The sequence below is a fragment of the Pteropus alecto genome, unplaced genomic scaffold (assembly GCF_000325575.1).
Source record: "Pteropus alecto unplaced genomic scaffold, ASM32557v1 scaffold52, whole genome shotgun sequence".
In the NCBI taxonomy this organism is placed as follows: domain Eukaryota; kingdom Metazoa; phylum Chordata; class Mammalia; order Chiroptera; family Pteropodidae; genus Pteropus; species Pteropus alecto.
Genome location: NW_006433941.1, coordinates 3165396 through 3184325, shown reverse-complemented (window position 1 = coordinate 3184325; position 18930 = coordinate 3165396). Strand labels below are relative to the sequence as shown.

The 18930-nt window shown below is 39.8% G+C and overlaps 1 protein-coding gene and 1 pseudogene across 1 annotated transcript in view; both read left to right on the top strand.

Moving 5' to 3' along the window:
* The window catches only part of PIGL (phosphatidylinositol glycan anchor biosynthesis class L), a 65343-nt gene that overhangs the window by 27861 nt on the left and 18552 nt on the right, over positions 1 to 18930 (top strand). The gene's annotated exons all lie outside the window — the stretch shown is intronic.
* On the top strand, positions 8023 to 8141 carry LOC112477084 (annotated as a pseudogene).

Here is an 18930-nt window from a genome sequence, read left to right as displayed (position 1 = left end):
ACCCCCACTTCCACCCCTGACCCATGGATGTTGCCGTTTCCCCTTAAGGACTAGATCTCTGAAGGCAAGGAGTCTCCTCCCACATGCTTACAGCATGCACCCAGGCCCTGGCACACCCGGGATATGGTCTGTGACTCTACCTGGGGCAGGAACCCAGGACCTTCTGCCTGCAAAGCAGACATGCTAACCACTACACTATGGAGCCGCCCCCATGATATTTTTAATGTTTTACTGAATTCGGTTTGCTAATATTTTGTTGAGGATTTTTGTATCAATGTTCATTAAAGATATTGGCCTATAGTTTTCTCTATTTTGTAATGTCTTTGGTTTTGGAATCAGGGTAATGGTGACCTGATAGAAGGAGTTAGGGAGCCTCCCCTCTTCTTGAATTTTTTTGGAATAGTTTGAGAAGAATAGGTGTTAATTCTTTTTTGAATGTTTGGTAAAATTAGCCTATAAAGCCATCTGGTCTAGGGCTCTTGTTTTTGGGAAGGTGTTTGATTACCAGTTCTATCTCATTGGTGGTAATCGGTCGGTTCAGATTTTCTGTTTCTTCTTGACTCGGTCTTGGGAGATTGTACGTTTCTAGGAATGTGTCCATTTCTTCCAGATTGTCTAATTTGTTGGCATATAAGTGCTTATAGTATTTTCTTATGATCCTTTGTATTACTGTGGAGTTCATAGTTATTTCTCCTCTTTCTGATTTTATTTATTTGAGTCCTCTCTTTTTTCCTTGATGAGTCTGTCAATTTTGTTTATCCTTTCAAAGAACCAGCTCTTGGTTTCATTAATCTTTTGTATTGTTTGTCTGGACTCTATTTCTTTTATTTCTGCTCTGATCTTTATTATTTCCTTCCTTCTCTTCATTTTGGGCTTTGTTTGCTGTTCCCCCCACCTCCCAGTTTTTTTAAGTGTAAGGTTAGATTGCTTATTTCTCGTTTCTTGAGGTAGGCCTGTGTTGCTATGAATTTCCCTCTTAGGACTGCTTTTGCAGTGCCCCATAGATTTTGAGTCGTTATGTTTTCACTTTCATTTGTCTCGGTATCTTTTGATTTCTTCCTTGATCTCATTGATAACCCATTCATTGTTTAGTAGCATGTTATTTAGCTTTCATATGTTTGTGTATTTTCCAGTTTTTTCTTGTAGTTGATTTCTGATTTCAGACCGTTGTGATCAGAGAAGATGGTTGATATGATTTCAGTCTTCTTCAATTTATTGAGACTTGTTTTGTGTCCTAACATTTGGTCTATCCTGGAAAATGTTCCATGTGCACTTGAGAAGAATGTATATTTTGCTGCCTTGGGGTAAAATGCTCTGAAAATATCTATCAAATCCATCTGGTCTAGTGTGTCTTTTTCTTTGCCTGGAAGATCTGTCCATTGATGTCAATGGGGTGATAAAGTCTCCTACTATGAGTGTATTACTATTGATCTCTCCTTTTTTTGTCATTCAGTAATTGCTTTATGTATGTAGTTGCTCCTGTGTTGGGTGTGTATATGTTTACTAGGGTTATGTCCTCTTGATTTATCAATCCCTTTATCATTATATAATGCCTCTTTTGGTCTCTTATTATAGCCTTTGTTTTATAAAGTCTTTTTTATCTGACGTAAATATCGCTACCTTGGCTTTTTTTTTTCATTTCCATTTGCATGAAATCTTTTTCCATTCCTTTATTCTCAGTCTGTGAATGTCATTTGATCTGAAGTGGGTCTCTTGTAGATAGCATATGCATGGGTCTTGTTTTCTTATCCATTTGCCCTGTGTCTTTCGATTGGAGCATCTGATAGGTATGTAGTTACTGCCATTTTATTATTCATATTTGCTATTTCTATTTCCTTTTTTACCCCTTCTCTTTTTACTAGAAATATATTTTTTAAAAAAAGATTATGATCAAATGCCAGCTTTGCTATCACTCTCCATCTTCCCACTGCAACATGTTAAATCCCTACTCTAGTTTCATCATCCTGCTCATGTTCTTATTTTGCAAGTAGTTTCTTGGACTGATCCTCTGATCTTACAATAAGTTTCAAATTATTAGGTAGAACCGGTGATGAATTTATGTGGCATGTTTTTTGTTAGATGATTATCAGTCACCTACCTACAAACATGCTAGATTACCCATGGAAATTAAATAGTTATAACATCTCCTTTGGCCTCATGTCCAGTGTCAACTGTTATTTCTCAACCTTTTTGTAATTGCGATGTTATGCATGATCGCTCAATATAACAGTGTACCTTTTTCTTGAATAGATCCTAAAGATGTCATAGAATATATATTAAATTCTTTTTTTAAATAAAGTGTATTAAAATTAATTTGATTATAAGCCATCTTAGAGAATTTCATGATGTCTTCTGGAGCTAGACTCAAATAGAATTGGGAATTTCCCAGGGGTTATACGATCTGGCCCCAACACCACTTCTGTCTAACAAGGTGACAGCCAGCAGACATATCTGTGCTCTTATCCTTCTTCTCTTAATAAAATAAGGGTGTTGAGTTAGATTATCCCTGTGGTCTTTTTTCACAACTAACATTTTATGATTCAATAAACAGAATAATTGCCCTGCAAAAAGATATATACCCTAAAGAGGGTTACAAGTGGCCCAGTTAAATTTGAATTTTAGATAAACAATAATTTTGTAATGTAAGGCTATCCCAAGTATCACATATTAAAAAAATTATTGTTTATCTGAAATTCAAATGTTAGCTGGCATCTGGTATTGGTATCCCTAACCCCAAAGGCCATTCCCTTTCATCTCATTTGTGTAAGTCGATTACACCACTCCCCTACTGTAAGCCTGCTTGTCTCCCGTCTTTTATCCTTAGCCTGAAACAGGTAGTGAATGTCAAATTGCTGCTTATTCCATTGCCTTACTTATGAAATAAATTCTCAGAATTCAGAGATAATAGTTTAGAAATTAGAGAGGATGGGAAATAACAATCTATTTCCTAGAACTAGCTGCCAGGACTGCCAGGACTGCCAGGACTGCACCTGGACATGTTATTTATAGTCTCGTTATTGACATTTCATGAATAATCCCAACCTATGCCTCATATTTCTTATGCTCATAGCATGGTTTAGTGAGAATTTTCATTTACCTCTATTTATTCTTATTTTATTGTTTTGGGTTCTTGCCATTTGTTTGTTCAAGATTCTCTTATTATTCAAACAAATAAACAAAAAAAACTCCACTTAACTTTCTCAGCCCATTTACTACCCTACTTCTCTCTCTTCTTTTATAATCTTGTATTATTTATACTTACCATCTACACATCTTTATCTCTTATTCATTCCCCAATGCAGTCAAATCCAGCTCACCATCTTTCCTCTTCCTTTTACCATTGAAATTCCTCTTCCTTGGGGTCACTGCTAACTTCTAATTATGAAATCAATGGGATACTTTTCAATCCCAATCTTACTGGCCCTCTCAACAGCTCTAGTGAATGTTGACCACTCAGCCCCCACCTCTGGAAACTACTTTTGGTGTCCTTAACAGTACTCAGCCCTAACTGTCCTCCTACCTCCTTACTTCCTTGGCTACTTTGTTTCAGTCCTCCTCAGCCACCCTAGTTCAACTGCCTGGTTCTTAAGTGCCATAGGTTTTATTTCAAGTCTGTTTCACATTTTCTGTACTCTCCCCAATCCTATGTTCTCAGTGTTTGATGCATATACCACACTTGTGAGTGAGGCCATTTACAAAACACCAGTGCCCAATTGAGCCAGGTTCATGTGGAAGTTGGGATGAAACAGGGACTTGAGAGCCCATGAGAGGCGCCTGGGTTTCAGTTTATTTTTTTATTTTGAAATTTGTTTATTCATTTAGTCTTCATTTAACACTCATATTTTGAGCATATACTATATCTCAAATACTAGTTCCTCGAAAATGAAAAATCAAGTTCTTGCCCTCAAAGAGCTTACAGTTCAGTAGAGAAGACCAGCAAACCAATGGATGATGTAAGGGCAACACAAAAGGCTGTTCCAAAGGCCAACCCGCAGAGGGTGTCAGGGACTCCAGCACAGGGGTCAGGAAAATGCCATAGATAGGTTATCTATGATCTGAGTCTTGAAGGACAAGTAGGAATTAGCCATATGCATTCCACACGGAGTGTGTGCTTCCAGATAGCTGGAGTACAACATGCCTGAGGGAATGTGATAGATGATATCAGCGTGAACTGGCTAGGCAGATGCAGATCACAAAGACTGTGTGTTAGGTTAAGATTAAGGTATTCCAACAATTTCTTAAAAACATAAGGAGCTTTGACATATATTAAACTAGGAGATGACTGAATCCGATTTGCATTTTAGAAAGCTCTCTCTGACAACATCATAGAGAGCAGCGTAGGAGGATGGGTTCCAAACTTGGAGCAATGGGACTAGTTAGCATGGGTAAGTGAGAAATGTAGCCGACCCTTGTACATATGGGTTTGAACTTCACAGGTCCACTTTTACACAGATTTTTTTCAATAAATATACAGTTGGCCCTTGTATTCACTGATTTTGCATCTACAGCTTCAACCATCCGCAGATGGAAGACAGTATTTTCAGTCTGCAGTTGGGAATCCACAGATACAGCAGGCCGACTTAGTACATTACTCTATACCATTTTATAAATGGGACTTGAGCATCCACAAATTTTGGTATCTGCAAGGGTCCTGGAACCAATCCCCCATGGATACTGAGGATTGTGGACTTCAGTTGGAAAACATTGCTGCAGAACAGTAGTTCATTTTTAACTCATTTTAAGAAGCTAAATTTTTATACATTTTAGATGCTAATTCTAGAAGCATTCCATCTTGCCTAAGAAAAGTTTAAGTATTTTTAATTACTCTGAAAGAATATTAACTGCTTATATGTTTCAGAGACTGGGTACCAGAGCTTGTTAATAAATGAATGCCATTCCATCCCTGAGAACATGCATATTGCTATCCACAAAGGCATACAGAACATTCAAAATAACTAAGACATTCTCCTGGTCAGCACTGCAAGTCTATCTTCGTTTATATTTTCATATAACTGCACTAAATAGCATCAGCCCAATTGGGAAGAATCTTGAAGTGATTCGAATTCTTTCTTGAGTATTTTCTTTATAAATCCCTAGTCTGGTAGATATTTTCTGCTGCAATATTTAATGCCTTGTTCTTTGCCTGTGTCTAAGAAATATTAATTCTAGAAGGATTTGAATACTAATATTAACAAATTTTTGTTAAGATTGGCCACAAGAGAAGGAAGATGTAAAAGGGGATCTATGACAGACTTTTCAGTGAGAGAGAAATAAGGTCTAGGTCTAGTGAAGAAGAAAGAACTGGCACTTGGGAACGATGGTCGTGGTACCCATTGTTACATCTTCTGTGTGATAAGAAGTGAGCAAGCCACAGGTGAACTACACAGCAATGAAAACCTTCAGATATTCATCCTCAGAAATTCTGATATTGCCCAAAGAATGAAAAGAGGGAAGGACTGGTGTCCATAGGGGCATTGCTAAGATGGGGTTGATCAGTGGACAGGACTGTAACTCACCATAGTGATAGACTGCCCTGATCTGGACACCATTGCTTTTCAAGAAAATTTGCCCTTCAGAAGCCATCTGACCATTAGTAGATAGGGTCTTCCTTGGAAACGTCACATACCCCAAATTTCCCTCAGACTTGCCTGCCCATAGTCTACTGAAAGGCCCCCTTGTTTTGGGTGGGGGGAGTGGCTGATGGCCCCTTAACTTAGACATCTCCATGGCCCCAATAACCAGGCTCTCACAGAGTGCAGGGAAGAGATAGAAAGGATCCGCATTGCTGTTATTTACAACTTTCAAAAAGCCCAAGTTTTAGGAGAGAGATGGCACAAAGGAATGCTGAATTATCTCCATCTTTTCATTCTCACCATCTCAATTCAGACCCTCATCATCTCCTATCTAGACTTCTGTACAGAATTTTCCTCTCATGTGGCCTGCCCCAAAGTATGCCCTTCTAAATCATAGACTGAGTCCTCAAAAACCTTTAAAAGCTCCCTGTTGTGCCTGCCTTTTGGTACAACAGGGGGCCTTTGGCTGAGTATTCAAGGCCCATCATAGTCTGGCTCTATTCTCCTTCACATTTGTGATCTAATCACATAGGACTGTCTGCTGTTGACTGACCACTTCTTTATAAAGTCTCATACGCCATTGCTCATTTCATTCTTCAGCACTGAATTACCTTCCATCAAGAATCAGCTAACATTTATTGGACACTTTCCACATGCCAAGCTCTGTTCCAAGTGTTTTTCAAATGTTATCTCAATTAACCCTCACAGCAACCTGAGGAAATGGGAACACTTAACCCAGTTAAAACTAATAGCTAGCTATCTGCTCTCTACTTGGTATACTCCTTTTCTACTAATTGCCCTGTACTTTTACTCTTATCTCTTTTTGTCCTGATTCTGTTATTTTGCCTTTCTCGGGTAACTGCTCTCTACCAACTCTGAATTTCTTTTCCTTGATCTTCAATTATCCTCAAGGTTGTAAAAAACCTTTCCCCAGATCACTATTCTTTTGGGTTTCCATTATCTCTCTTATTTCTTTATCACTCTCAAACTTCTCAAAAGCACTTATTGGTGCTGATTTCTCACCACTCACTGACCTCTGTCCTTGCAGTTTAGCTTGTGCCTACCCCTCTTAACTAACACTGCTTTCAGAGGCCACTAATGATTTTTCAAGGGGTAAAATCCAATGACCTTTTCTTAGGACTCATCTTTCTCAGCCTCTTAGAAGCATTGGTTCTATTGACTGCTTCGTTCTGCATTTACCTCTCTCCCAGCTTCCATTTTACTACTGTCTTGTTGTATTCAAATCTGTCCTTTCTCTCATGTCTTCACTTAAGAGTTTTCCGAGCTAGGGTTCTTGCACTCTTGAGGCAATCCCCAGGTAGTTTCTCCATGGTTATAACTTCTTTGTGATAATTTTTTAATGTGTTGTTTTCATTTCAGTGATCTTAAAACAAGTCAAAAAAGTAAGCACCATTCAGATGAGCTCTTTGTAACTGGATACCACCAATTTCAGTGCCTAGTCTGTCACTTTGGATTGTTATACCAAGCAATTGTTAAAAAAAAGTGACAGCGTTTGGCTTTAAAGGAATGTTCCTAAAACTGGAGTCGTCTTTGATGTTATTTTCTTTCTTGTTCATACCATCCAATTAACGGCTAACTCTGGCAAATTCTTCTTTAGTAATATCTTTAGCTCTTTGCTCTTTTCCAGTCCCATGGCCACTTCCTTTGGACTGGACTATTGTAGTTGACTAGCCATCAATTTATTATATGTAGTTGACTACTCCCCCAATTTATTCCTCAGACTGTTTCCAGTTTAATTTCCTAAAGCATATCTGATCTGGCCACTCCTATTGAAACCCCTCCATAACTCTTTTCTGTAAACCAGTCTTCTATAAGGTGACAGGTACCCTCTGCCCCAGCTAAACTGAACTTCCTGTTCTCAAATCACAGCTGTGCATTCACCCTTGCACACCGTAGCTCAGGCTGTTTTCCGATTTCTAGAATTTTGGACTCCCTATAGGCCGTTGGGAGGCCTATTGATCCTAATCCAGCTCAGATGCCTCTGCTTTCATAAAAAGATTTTTGATCCATACCATAGAACCTTGTATTTTCTTTCTCTGAACCCCAGAGCAACTTATTTGACTTTTCTTATAGTACTTTTTTGTCTTAAATTTTGTTACTTGAATAACAAAATACTTGTCCGATTGTTCTGCCCATTTGCATTCCTTATATCATATCACACCATGCCCTGCAGTTTGATGGAACCTAAATATTAAAGTACCATTTTTACCTTAAACCTTTCCCTAAGTTCCCTAGTCGCCTTCTTCAGGACTCCAGTGGGTGCTTATTGTTAGTAAGGCTCTGGATGGCCCAGAGAGATACAAGGCTCCAACTCTAGCCTTCTGTCTTGTCTTGTTTCTTGGCATATGATGGTACTTCAGGTGCTTGCCAAAATCAGAGATGAACCCCCTCTCTGAAGTAACCCTAATTTTGGTTCTTAAAAAAAAATTCCTACAGCCATGCCACCCTGAACAAGCCCAATCCTGTCTGATCTCAGAAGCTAAGCAGGGTCGGGCCTGGTTAGTACTTGGATGGGAGACCACCTAGGAAGACCAAGTGCTGGAGGCGTAAAAAATAAAAAAAATAAGGGATTGTAACTGACAAGGTCCTTGCAATCTGTGAGGTCAACCAAGGGTTGCCTCGCCTAAAACATAAAAAAAAATTCAATGAAGCAGGAATTTTCAAGCACCAGAAGACTTAGAGACGAGTCAAAAAGTTATGCTACTGCCTTCCGCTTGGGAGATTCCTTCTCTGTCTTCACGTATCTAAGAATACTTGCCAACCCATTCTCGCCACCAGTTTCTTTGTCAAAAGTGAGGTAAGCGGGGAGAAAGAGTTTGGAGACAGGTATCTGCCTCTTAAACCACTTTTTCGAGGCCACTAGGGGCAAGCAGAACCCCATGACCTCCCTGAAGTGGATTCAGTGAACAAGTTCTTTTCTGTTTTTCAGTAGCCACATAAGACAGCAAATTGGCAATTTTTGGAAAGAGATTTCTCATGTGAACTTTACAAACTCTAGACTATTTGTTGTGATTATGTGAAATGCATCTTTCCGAGAAAGGTAAGCACCAGCGGTAGTGTAACTGATTTGAGTATAATACCTAACAGCCATGATTTGCAAATGCCTTTTATGTCCTAAGAACTTGTTCACTGAAAAATAATCCGTTTTGTGGTTATTATGGTTAATGTTGGGGGCTTTAAGCCTTATGTGGACAAGAGTCTCTTGGGACATTTGGTCTTTGTCTGGACTCCTGAACTGCTTGAGAATAGGGCCCTTAATCCAGGCATGTGCTTATACAGATTGCTTTTTATATATGTACCTCTTTTTTCAATCCTCTTATTTTTTCTGTCTTTTCCTTTCTCCTTTACTCATTGTTCCCCTTATATTTCTTTTCCTGTTTATCTTAGGCTAGCCATCAATGATTCTGATATACTCCTAGAAGTTGTCTGGCCCTGCTTTAGAATGTCACATCTCCAACTTTTTCCTTCAGCTTAGATCTAATTCCTTTGCACTCTTATGGTTTCTACTGCACTTCAGCCATGCCCCTCAAAACCATGAGACCTCCCACACTGGCCCATTGGGTGGCAGTATTAGCAGTCTGAGGCCCCCAGGGACTGCACAGGCCCCAGGTAATCTTCCATGATCTTGGGCTGACCTCAGTGTTCACTGAACTCAAATGACCTTTGCCTGCCTCAGATGACAAAGGAAGTAATCAAGTTTAGAAATGTGCTGGAGGTTGGTGGGGGAGGGGTGAGCTGAACCTTCCAGCTGGGTTGTACAAGCCACAAGACCAAATAAGGGTGTGTGAGCAGCTTCTGTCTGTATTAAAGTTCAGAGTGCAGTGTGCAAAAGTGGAACTCGGTTTTCAGAGAGATAAGCCTTACCCAACCTGGTGGGTGGCATTCCAGCAGCAAGGTGTATACCCCACTTCTGCCTGCAGGGCTAAGGCTGGAGAAGGGAAGACCTGGGCCCATGAGTTTTCTCAGAGTGGGGAGAAGAGGGAAGGGGACTTTCCTTGCCAGGGCCCTGTGACTGAAGGAACTGATAACCCACAGGAAATTTTCACAGAGCATTTCCATGACTCTCCTGACATGATTCTAAAGACTGCTGGCCAGGGTGAGTCATTAGAATGTGTCAAAAAGGGTAGCATTTGAGGATATTCAGCCAGTAGGAAAACAAACATTATTTTTATGAACCCTCACAGGCTGAGAAGCCCAGCTTGTTTACTGAACAAGAAGGTCTAGGGCCAGACTAAGTTTGGGGTGCTTTTCAGCAGTGTTAACACTAGTTGCTAAATACACCCAGGCAAGGGGCTGTGAGGATTGCAGTTATCAGATCAAAAGATTGGCAAGAGTTGGCTTTCTCTGTTGTATTTGATAGCTCCCAAAATAAACATCTATTCTCCTCAGAGGTCTTCAGAGCCAAACACAGTGTCATTGTCTCCTTAAGATGCTTCAACAACCATTCATTGATGGCAGTGCCAAGAGTAAGCCATGCCGATAGGCCAGCCTAGCATTCCTTTCTTCCTGCAGCAAATTCCTTCTCCTTTTCCCTGCAAATTCCTTCTCCTGCAGCAAAGCAAACCTCACCTCTTCTAGACCTGAAGCTTCCTGAAGGAAGGGACTGTGATTTGTATTCATGTTTATATCCCTAAACCGTAGCCCCGAGCTTGAAGCCATATGTGTGCTTAGTCCAGATGGGTTAAATGTGCAATGATCCATTTTCTCAGAGGCCAGCCCTGGGTTGTGGTGGCTGTGTACCACTCCAGATCCTTCCTTCTAGCTGTGGCTGCACAGTGGGGTCAGGCTGGTACCATCTGACAGCTGGTCACCTCAGGCCCACTCCGCACCCCTTGCTTTCTGCCCTAAGATTTCTCTGCCACTGCTCAGAGTCTCAGTGCCCAAGCATGTTCAACCCTAAAGTATTAGAGAGTTAACACCCTATGGAGATAAATACTCCCCTCTTCCTCCTTCTGGACGGATTGTCAGTTCTAAGATGCTTTCATACAACTTTTTAGACAGCCCCATGGGATCATGCACCCAGTCAATAAAGCATCTTTTATGGGCTATCTATCCTGTCACTCACTCCTACTCCCAGGGGTCACACTCCCCAATAAAGTACTCATGGTTAAGCCTTCATCCTAGGTTCTGCTTTCTAGAGAACCTAAGCTAGGATATCTGGAGCCTTGAACATATTCAGATCCCTTTATTTAGAAATTCTCTCACAAACTTGTTTTCAAAATTCAATTCCTGTAAATACATTTTATTCCTATTTCATATGTCTCATTCTTTTAGAATGAGAAGTCAGAAGCAAAATTAAAGTTTAATAACTTGAAGGGGAATTTTTTTCCTGTTTTGCATTAACATTCCTTACCTTACCTTGAGTATATCTACACTTTCTTTACTTTTGCTTTGAACATATGTCAAAACTCTATTATCTTTAGCATTTTTCATAAGCCACAATTCAGGAAGTTAGAGAAATAGCTCCCTGGTGGCAGAACAACAGAACTGCAGATTTCTTTCCCCTATAATTGTAGTGAAAGTGGTATCTCTGCCTGAGCTGACTTTGATTTGTAGGCTCCTCTTAATTATTTCCTTAGAGTAAATTTCTAGAAAGATAAGATCAAAGAGCACAAATGATCACATATAGCCAAATTTCCCTCTCATTGAGATGTAGAAATTTAAACTCACACCAACAGTGTAGAACAGCACTTTTCCCTGCGCCCTTTTCTACACAGACATCCTACTTTAATTTTGCATTTCTTTCTTTCTGAAAATTAGAAGAATATATGTTGGCAGCTTATATTTATTGCTTTGTAAAATACTTGTTTTCCTTAAACAATCTTTAACATACCTTTTAATGTTTTAAACAGTTCTCAGACTTCCTCTGTGAAGGACCTTGGAAGTTCTCCCTTTATTCCCAGTTCTCTATTGCTGGCTTCTTATCAAGAAACACCACCTAACTGACTTGAGATACAGAGTGGAGGAGTGGAAAGACCTCAGGTCTCTAAAGTAGAAAGTCTAAGTACAAGGTGTGACTTTCCAGATATTTCAGAGTTTTAGTTTTATCATTTTTTTAATAATTTTTTTATTTTTGAATTAGACTTGGCATATAATATTACTTTCAGTTGTACAACATAGTGATTAAACATCTATAAAACTCACAGTAATAACCCCAATAAATCTAGTATTCATGATACTATACATAGTTATATAATTTTATTGACTATATTTATTATGCTATATTTTATATCTCCATTACTATTTTGCAACTAATAATTTGTATTTCTTAATCCCTTTCCCCTTTTTCACCCACCTCCCCTAGTTCTCCTCCCATCTGGTAACTCTCAAAAATGTTCTCTGTATCTACGAGTTTGTTTCTGTTTTATTTATTTTGTTTTTTAGATTCCACATGTAAGTGAAATCATATGGCATTGGTCTTTCTCTGACTTAACTTCATTCAGTACATTACCCCCTAGATCCATCCATGTTGTTGCAGATGTAAAGATTTCATTCTTTTATTTATTTATTTATTTTATTTGTATGGCTGAATAATATTCTATAGTATATAGGTACCATCTCTTCTTTAACCATTCATCCATTGGTGGACACCCAGGTTGCCTCCATATCTTGGCTACTGTAAATAATGCTGCGATGAACATATGGATGCACATTTCCATATTTCCATTTTCAAAGTAGTGTTCTGAGTTTCTTCAGATAAACACCCAGAAGTGGGATTATGGGGTCCTTCTTTGTCTCTCGTTATAGCCTTTGTTTTAAAGCCTATTTTATCTGGTATAAGTATTGCTACCCCAGATTTTTTTTTTTTTTCCACAAAATATCTTTTTCCATCCCTTTACTTTCAGCCTCTATGTTTCTTTTAATCTGAAGTGAGTCTCTTGGTAGACAGCATATATAAGGGTCTTGTTTTCTTATCTATTCAGCCACCCTATCTTTTGATTGGAGCATTTAATCCTTTTTTATTTGAAGTACTTGTTGATAGATATGTAGTTATTGCCATTTTATTAGTCATATTTTTGATACACATTTTTTTCTTCTTCTTAAAGGAGCCCCTCCAACATTTTTTGTAATACCGGTTTGGTGGTGATGAACTCCTTTAGCCTTTTCTTGTCTGGGAAGCTCTTTATCTGTCCTTTGATTCTAAATGATAGCTTTGCTGGGTAGAGTAATCTTGGTTGTAGGTCTTTGCTTTTCATCACTCTGAATATTCTGTGCCAATCCCTTCTGGCCTGCAAAGTTCCTGTTGAGAAATCGGCTGACAGTCTTATGAGAGTTCCCTTGTATGTAACTAATTGCTTTTCTCTTGCTGCTTTTAAGATTTTCTCTCTGTCTTTAACCTTTGGCATTTTAATTATGACATGTTGGCGTGGGCCTCTTTGGTTTCATCTTGTTGGGACTCTCTGAGGTTCCTGGGGTGGTATGTATATTTCGTTCTCCAGGTTAGAGTAGTTTTCCATTATTATTTCTTTAAATATGTTTTTAATTTCTTGCTCTCTCTCTTCTCCTTCTAGTACCACTATGATGCAACTGTTGTGGCATTTGATGTTGTCCCAGAGGTCCCTTAAACCATCCTCATTTTTTTTTAATTTTTTTTTCTTGTTGCTATTCTGATTGGGTGTTCTCTGCTACCCCATCCTCTAAATTGCTTCCTCCTCTTCATCCAATCTGTTAATTCTCTCTAATGTACTCTTAATCTCAGATATTCTATTTTTCATTTCTGACTGGTTCCATTTTGTGTTTTCTGTTTCCATTTTTATGTTTTCTATCTCTTTGTTAAAGTTCTGAGTTCATCAACTCTTCCGCTAAGTTCACTGAGTATCCTTATACCTAGTGTTTTAAACTCTGAATCTGGTAGATTGCTTGTCTACATTTCGTTTAGTTCTTTTTCTGGAGCTTTGTTCTGATCTTTCATGTGAGACATGATTCTTTGTCTCCCCACTTTGGCTGCCTCCCTGTGTTTGTTTCAATGTATTAGGTAAGGATCCTAAATTTCCCAGTCTTAGTAGAGTGGCTTTATGTAGTAGGTGTCCTGTGGGGACCAATGGCACAGTCTTTCTGGTCACCTGAGCCAAGTGCTCCAGGTGTATCCCTTGTGTGGGTTGTATGTGCCCTTCTGTTGTAGTTGAGCCTTGGTTACTGTTTGCATGTCGAGGGGAGGGATTGACTCTTGGGCTGATTGGTTATAAGGACTGGCTGCTGAGGCACTGACCCTATGGAGCAGAATTCACTTTAGCAGGGATCTGGTGCCTGCCCACTCTGCCCTTTGGATATGTCCTCCTCAGATGCTGCCCTGGGTAGTGCTTTGGCTCTGGCACTGGTTGAAGTAGGCCACTGGGTGTGCCGGCCCAAGGACCTCCTGGGAGGGGCCCAGCTGCAGACCAAGTTCAGCTGCAGCTTGTGCACTTGTGGAGCCACCTGGTAAGAGTCACCAAACACTCCACCGATGTCTGCCACCTGTGCTGGGCTTATAGGTGCCTCAAGTAGCCAAGCCAGGAACTGAGGTTGACCTCTGCTAGTGCCGGGCTTGGGGCTGCTCAGCAAGACATATAGTGCACACCGAGGCCAGACGCTGCTTCTTTGGGTTTTGTGAACCTTTGAGAGATTTTAAGGAATTCTGCAGTGTGAGCCAAGACAGACCATTTGTATGGAATAAACCACTGGAGGTAGCCTGAGTGGGCCCACAAGCTGGGAGAGGTAGAGTCTCAAGGAATCACCTGGACAGAGCGACCTGCGTCCGCACACTGGGAAGCGGGAGGGCTCAACAATGGAAATTGCCAGTACTTCTGTTTCAGAGAAAGCCACCCTTCAGCTCTCGCCCTGAAGCCAGACAATTCAGTTCCTCCCATATGTTCCTGGCACTCCAGCACTGGAGCTCAAAGCGGGTGAATCAGTCACGGAATAAGTTTGTGTGTGGGCCCCTTAAGAGGAATCTCTGCAACTCCAGCCACCCTCACTCAGCCACAATCTCTGCTGGTTTTCACAGCCAGAGGGTGTGGGAACTTCCCTCCCTGCCACTGGAACCCAGGGCTGGGGAGCCCAGTGTGGAGCCAGGACCCCTCGCTCCTCTGGGGAATAGCGGGGGTTCTGCAGCCAAGGTAACCCTCTCGATTCTTGACCACCATACACAGTTGTGGGACTAGACCATTTTGCATCTCCGTCCCTCCTACCAGTCTCCAGATGACCTCTCATGTATGTCTCCAGTTGTAGGACTTCTGTTCAGCCAGAACTCAGGCAACTCCCAGTAATGGTTGTTCATTGTAATTTTGGTATTGTTGTGAGAGGAGGTCTGCTATCTTGACCAGACTGAGTTTTATCATTTCTGAGCTGATAGGACTCTAGAGACTAGAATTCTTCTGAAAGAAGAGAGGCATGTCAAGTCAGGGCCATACAACTACTGCCTGCTGCAATCCCTGGTTTTCTTGATCCTTAATTCTTCAGAGTTGTCTTCTTTGCTACTGGGGCAAAACCTAGCCAGCAACTTGGTTTTAGCTCACTATAGCCATCTGTTTCAACCAGAAAGTGTTGCTCAGCTTTGTATCTTAGCAAACTTAGCCAGGTGCGTCACCATCTCAGAGATTTCCATACTCTTTCATTAAAATTGTAGTAAAAACCATGAAGGACCTTGCTAATAATTAAAGGAAGTTTCTAGGAACTCTTAGCTCAATAACTTTATTACCATTCCCTGTAGGCCTATACAGATCTGGATCTGAGGAAACAACAAGCAGCAAAGGAGCTGCTTAGCTATTGCTGAAGCAAGTTTATTGCATGGTTCACATTTACATCAGATAGGGAGGGTAATTCCCAGCCTTCTTTAAATCTAAAAGCTTGACTGCTCTTTGAGGCTTGATTTCTACTTTCATATTGGCTTTGAATTACATACATATGGTTTCTAAGGAGAAGAGTTTGTTAATAAGATGAAATTGGAGTCTTGACAATATATGTATTCTGTTATATTCCCAGTCAGCTGGCCCCCTTGGTGCCTACATAATGCCCTGTATAACTCAGTCATTCTCTTCTAACCAGGCCTTTCCAGCTGTAAAAGGAAATAAATGAAGTGGACGTTTGGGGGAACTCACAGGTTATGGAAATAGGTATAAACGCACCTGAGCTTTTTAGGAAGATTGGGGCTCTTGATATGAGTTATATTTATTAGTCTTTCCTTTCAGCCTATAAAATGCACAATTCTCTCTCTCCATTTTTTTTTAAGTTTTAAAACTTATTATTTGCATATTTAAAAAATTGTGCATCCCAATAATTAAAATCATTTGAACAAAAAAAAAAAAACGGCACTCTAAGCTGCATTTTACAGCCTGCAGTAACCTTGGACCAGTGTCGTTTTTACTCTGGATTTCACTGTCATCCCACCTAGCTTCTGCTTTCACTAACATGCAAGTTCTTTTCCTCCCCTGCCAGCCAGACAGCCTTGTTGTCACTAGTTCTTTGATGTGAAAGGGGCAGCACAGTCATTTAAACTTAACCCAACCTCTTTGCATCTTACAAAGTTAAACAGCTAAAAGAAGTGAAAGGCAATGCTTATGGAATATACAGTGCATATTGGTGGTACATGCCTCATTACGATTCACCTTCCTGCTTCTCCTGTTCAATTGTTTTGTTTTGTTTTTTTTTTGAAGGCAGTGAATTTTTCTCTTTCATTTCTTCTCTTCAGTTTTGACTTATCAGATTTCTCAATCTCAGCCATATCAAGTTTGTCAGACATGATTGCAAAAGAAGCAGAGAGGAACATGAACAAATAAGTCTGATCTGCTAAGTGGCAGTCACGGAGCACCTCTCTCCTTTTTAAAAACATCCCCTTAATGCTGTACTTCTTGTGAATTAATGCACTTTCCATCTACTCTTCATGACAGGGTTCTTAAGAGAGAGATCTATACATGTTCCCTTCACTTCACCTTTGACTCAGAAATTACATTTCTTTCATTTTATCCCAAGGACATATTGAGAGGTGCATACAAAGAGTTATATATAAGGATGCTCATTACAACCTTATTACAATAATAAAAATTGGAAACAACCTAAATAATCAACAAAATGGAGACTAAAAATTTATGGCATATATAAATCAAGATTTTTGTAGTGCAACAAATGACAGAAAACTCACAACTGTGACAGAAAAAGGTTTCAATTCTGGTTGTCATGTATAAACTCCAGCCATCAACTGTCTCTTAACAATACTTCCCTTTACATTCTGCCAGCATGCATTTATAAGGAGTAGTTGTTAATCTATCAGAGAAGAAAGGAACTTTGCAAAAGTTATTACTTGGACCCAAGCCTTGAGTTGATTAGAGTTGAACTTTAGGCAAATGACAACTCAGGCATTAGGTCTGAAAGGAGTTACTTTTCTTTACATTTTTCTGTTTGAAGTTTCTCACTATAAAATTTTATATTTTCCTGCCTTTAGGGAAGGTGGTGCCATTGGGATGTCTTGCTTTCCTCTGCAATTCATTTTTTTTTTTTGCCCCTAATTTGTTTTATAAAGTTGCTATCTTCCAAAGCTTTTATTTGAAAGTTTCAACCCCCGAAGACTAGTTGGTATAGCAGCAGTCTTTGGCCCAGCCAAATATATGTAAAACACTAGTAAAATAAAATGTAGACGTTCTGAGCATTTACTAAAAATCACTAAATTATACATTTTAAATGGGTGGATTTGATATTATGAAAATTATACCTCAATAAAGTTATTTCTAAATATCCAGGGGGAAAAAATCAAGTAAAATGTAGGATGATTAGATTAGACCAATAATCTCCAAATATTTTGATCATAGTCCCCTGAGTCTGCTTTTCGATATTTGTGGGCTTATTAAACTGTATACATGTTAAACTCTTGTCAGTATATGATACCTTATAAAATAGCTACAAAATAGAAATTTAAACATTTTAAAAAACTATTTAAATAGAAATTCTAGAGATTTCTTGTTTTACCTCCCTAGATCATCTTACACATCTCCTGGAGTGTCCACAGCCTATTTGGAAACCACTGACAACTGATATAGGCAGTCAGCAAAGAATTCTGCAAGAGATTTCAGAGCAAGAAAGAAAGAAGGGTTGTTGTTGTTGTTGTTGTTGTTGTTTTAAGGGGCCTAAATTAGGCTAATGCATCGATAACAGCCACTACTTTGACATTTACATGTCCCTTTACAATTTTTAAATGCTTTCTCATGTGTGTTATCTTATTTGCTCTCTCAAAAAGAAATGAAGTGGATCAAAATAGGAGATATATTAGGGAAAATCTTGAATGCCTGACCAAGAGGTACTTGATCACAGAAGCAATGCTGCCATATCACTTGTATCAGATTACAGAGGGGATATTTACAGTCCAGAATCCCCTATATGATTCGCTTTCTTATCTATGGTGAGAGGGTAGAGCCACTGAAGGAGTGGCATGGAGTAACACCTGTTCTCATGGACCTTGCTCTAAGTGAAGAGCCTTAGAATAGCAGATCCCAGGTCTCCGAAGGTGAATGGAAGGCAGCAATAGGCTTTCCCACTCTAGGATTCATCTTTCAGCACTTGAGAACCAGGAATTAGTAAGCTTAGCCAACTACTGTCCTACCCCATCTCTAAGACTGCTTTACCATCCATGTGGCTATTACTGGTATAATGTCCAAAATGATGCCTCAATACATTTCTGTGGACCTCCCCGCCAGGGGTACGTATGTAGCTGTTTTCTCACCAAGGTATTTTCCCTGATTCCTGTATCTCTTTTTTCTTCAGCAGTCTGACCTCAGTAGGTCATGTTCTACATACCAGATTTGGTTCTGTTCCCACGGAATAAGCCTAGACTTTATACTGGCCTCTTTCTCCCTTTATCCCTATCCATTCCCCTACCAGCTGAGATGTCTGTCTTGCTTACTACAGGAGCATGGAATGGCTAACAGGACAGTGCTTTGAAAAGTTTAAAGCTACCCTCCATAGACAGCACCCTAGAGTTTTGGTAGAGGTAGCAATGAAGCAAAGGAAATAACTATATTGTTTAGTGCTGAAGCTCATGTCATTTTTTTCCTGCTAAAAAGCCTTCAGTGACTCTCCTTTGACCAAAGTCCTAAGAGGGTCAGTTAATGGCTTTAATCCATAGAGAGGTTATAGCAGCCTGCCAGATGGAGGGCAAAGAGAGCTTCTGTCCTCTCAGTCACATTGTGGATGTTGCCACAGGATCTAAGCCAAAGAGAGATAGATATATATTTATAATGTCTTTCAGAAATGGGGGTCAAATTTAGGCCTTGGCCTCATATCAGGTGATGCCATAGATCCATGCACAAAAAAAGGGACAGAAGAGGAGACAGATTAACCTGCAGAGACCTCTGCTCCTCAGGTGCGAGAT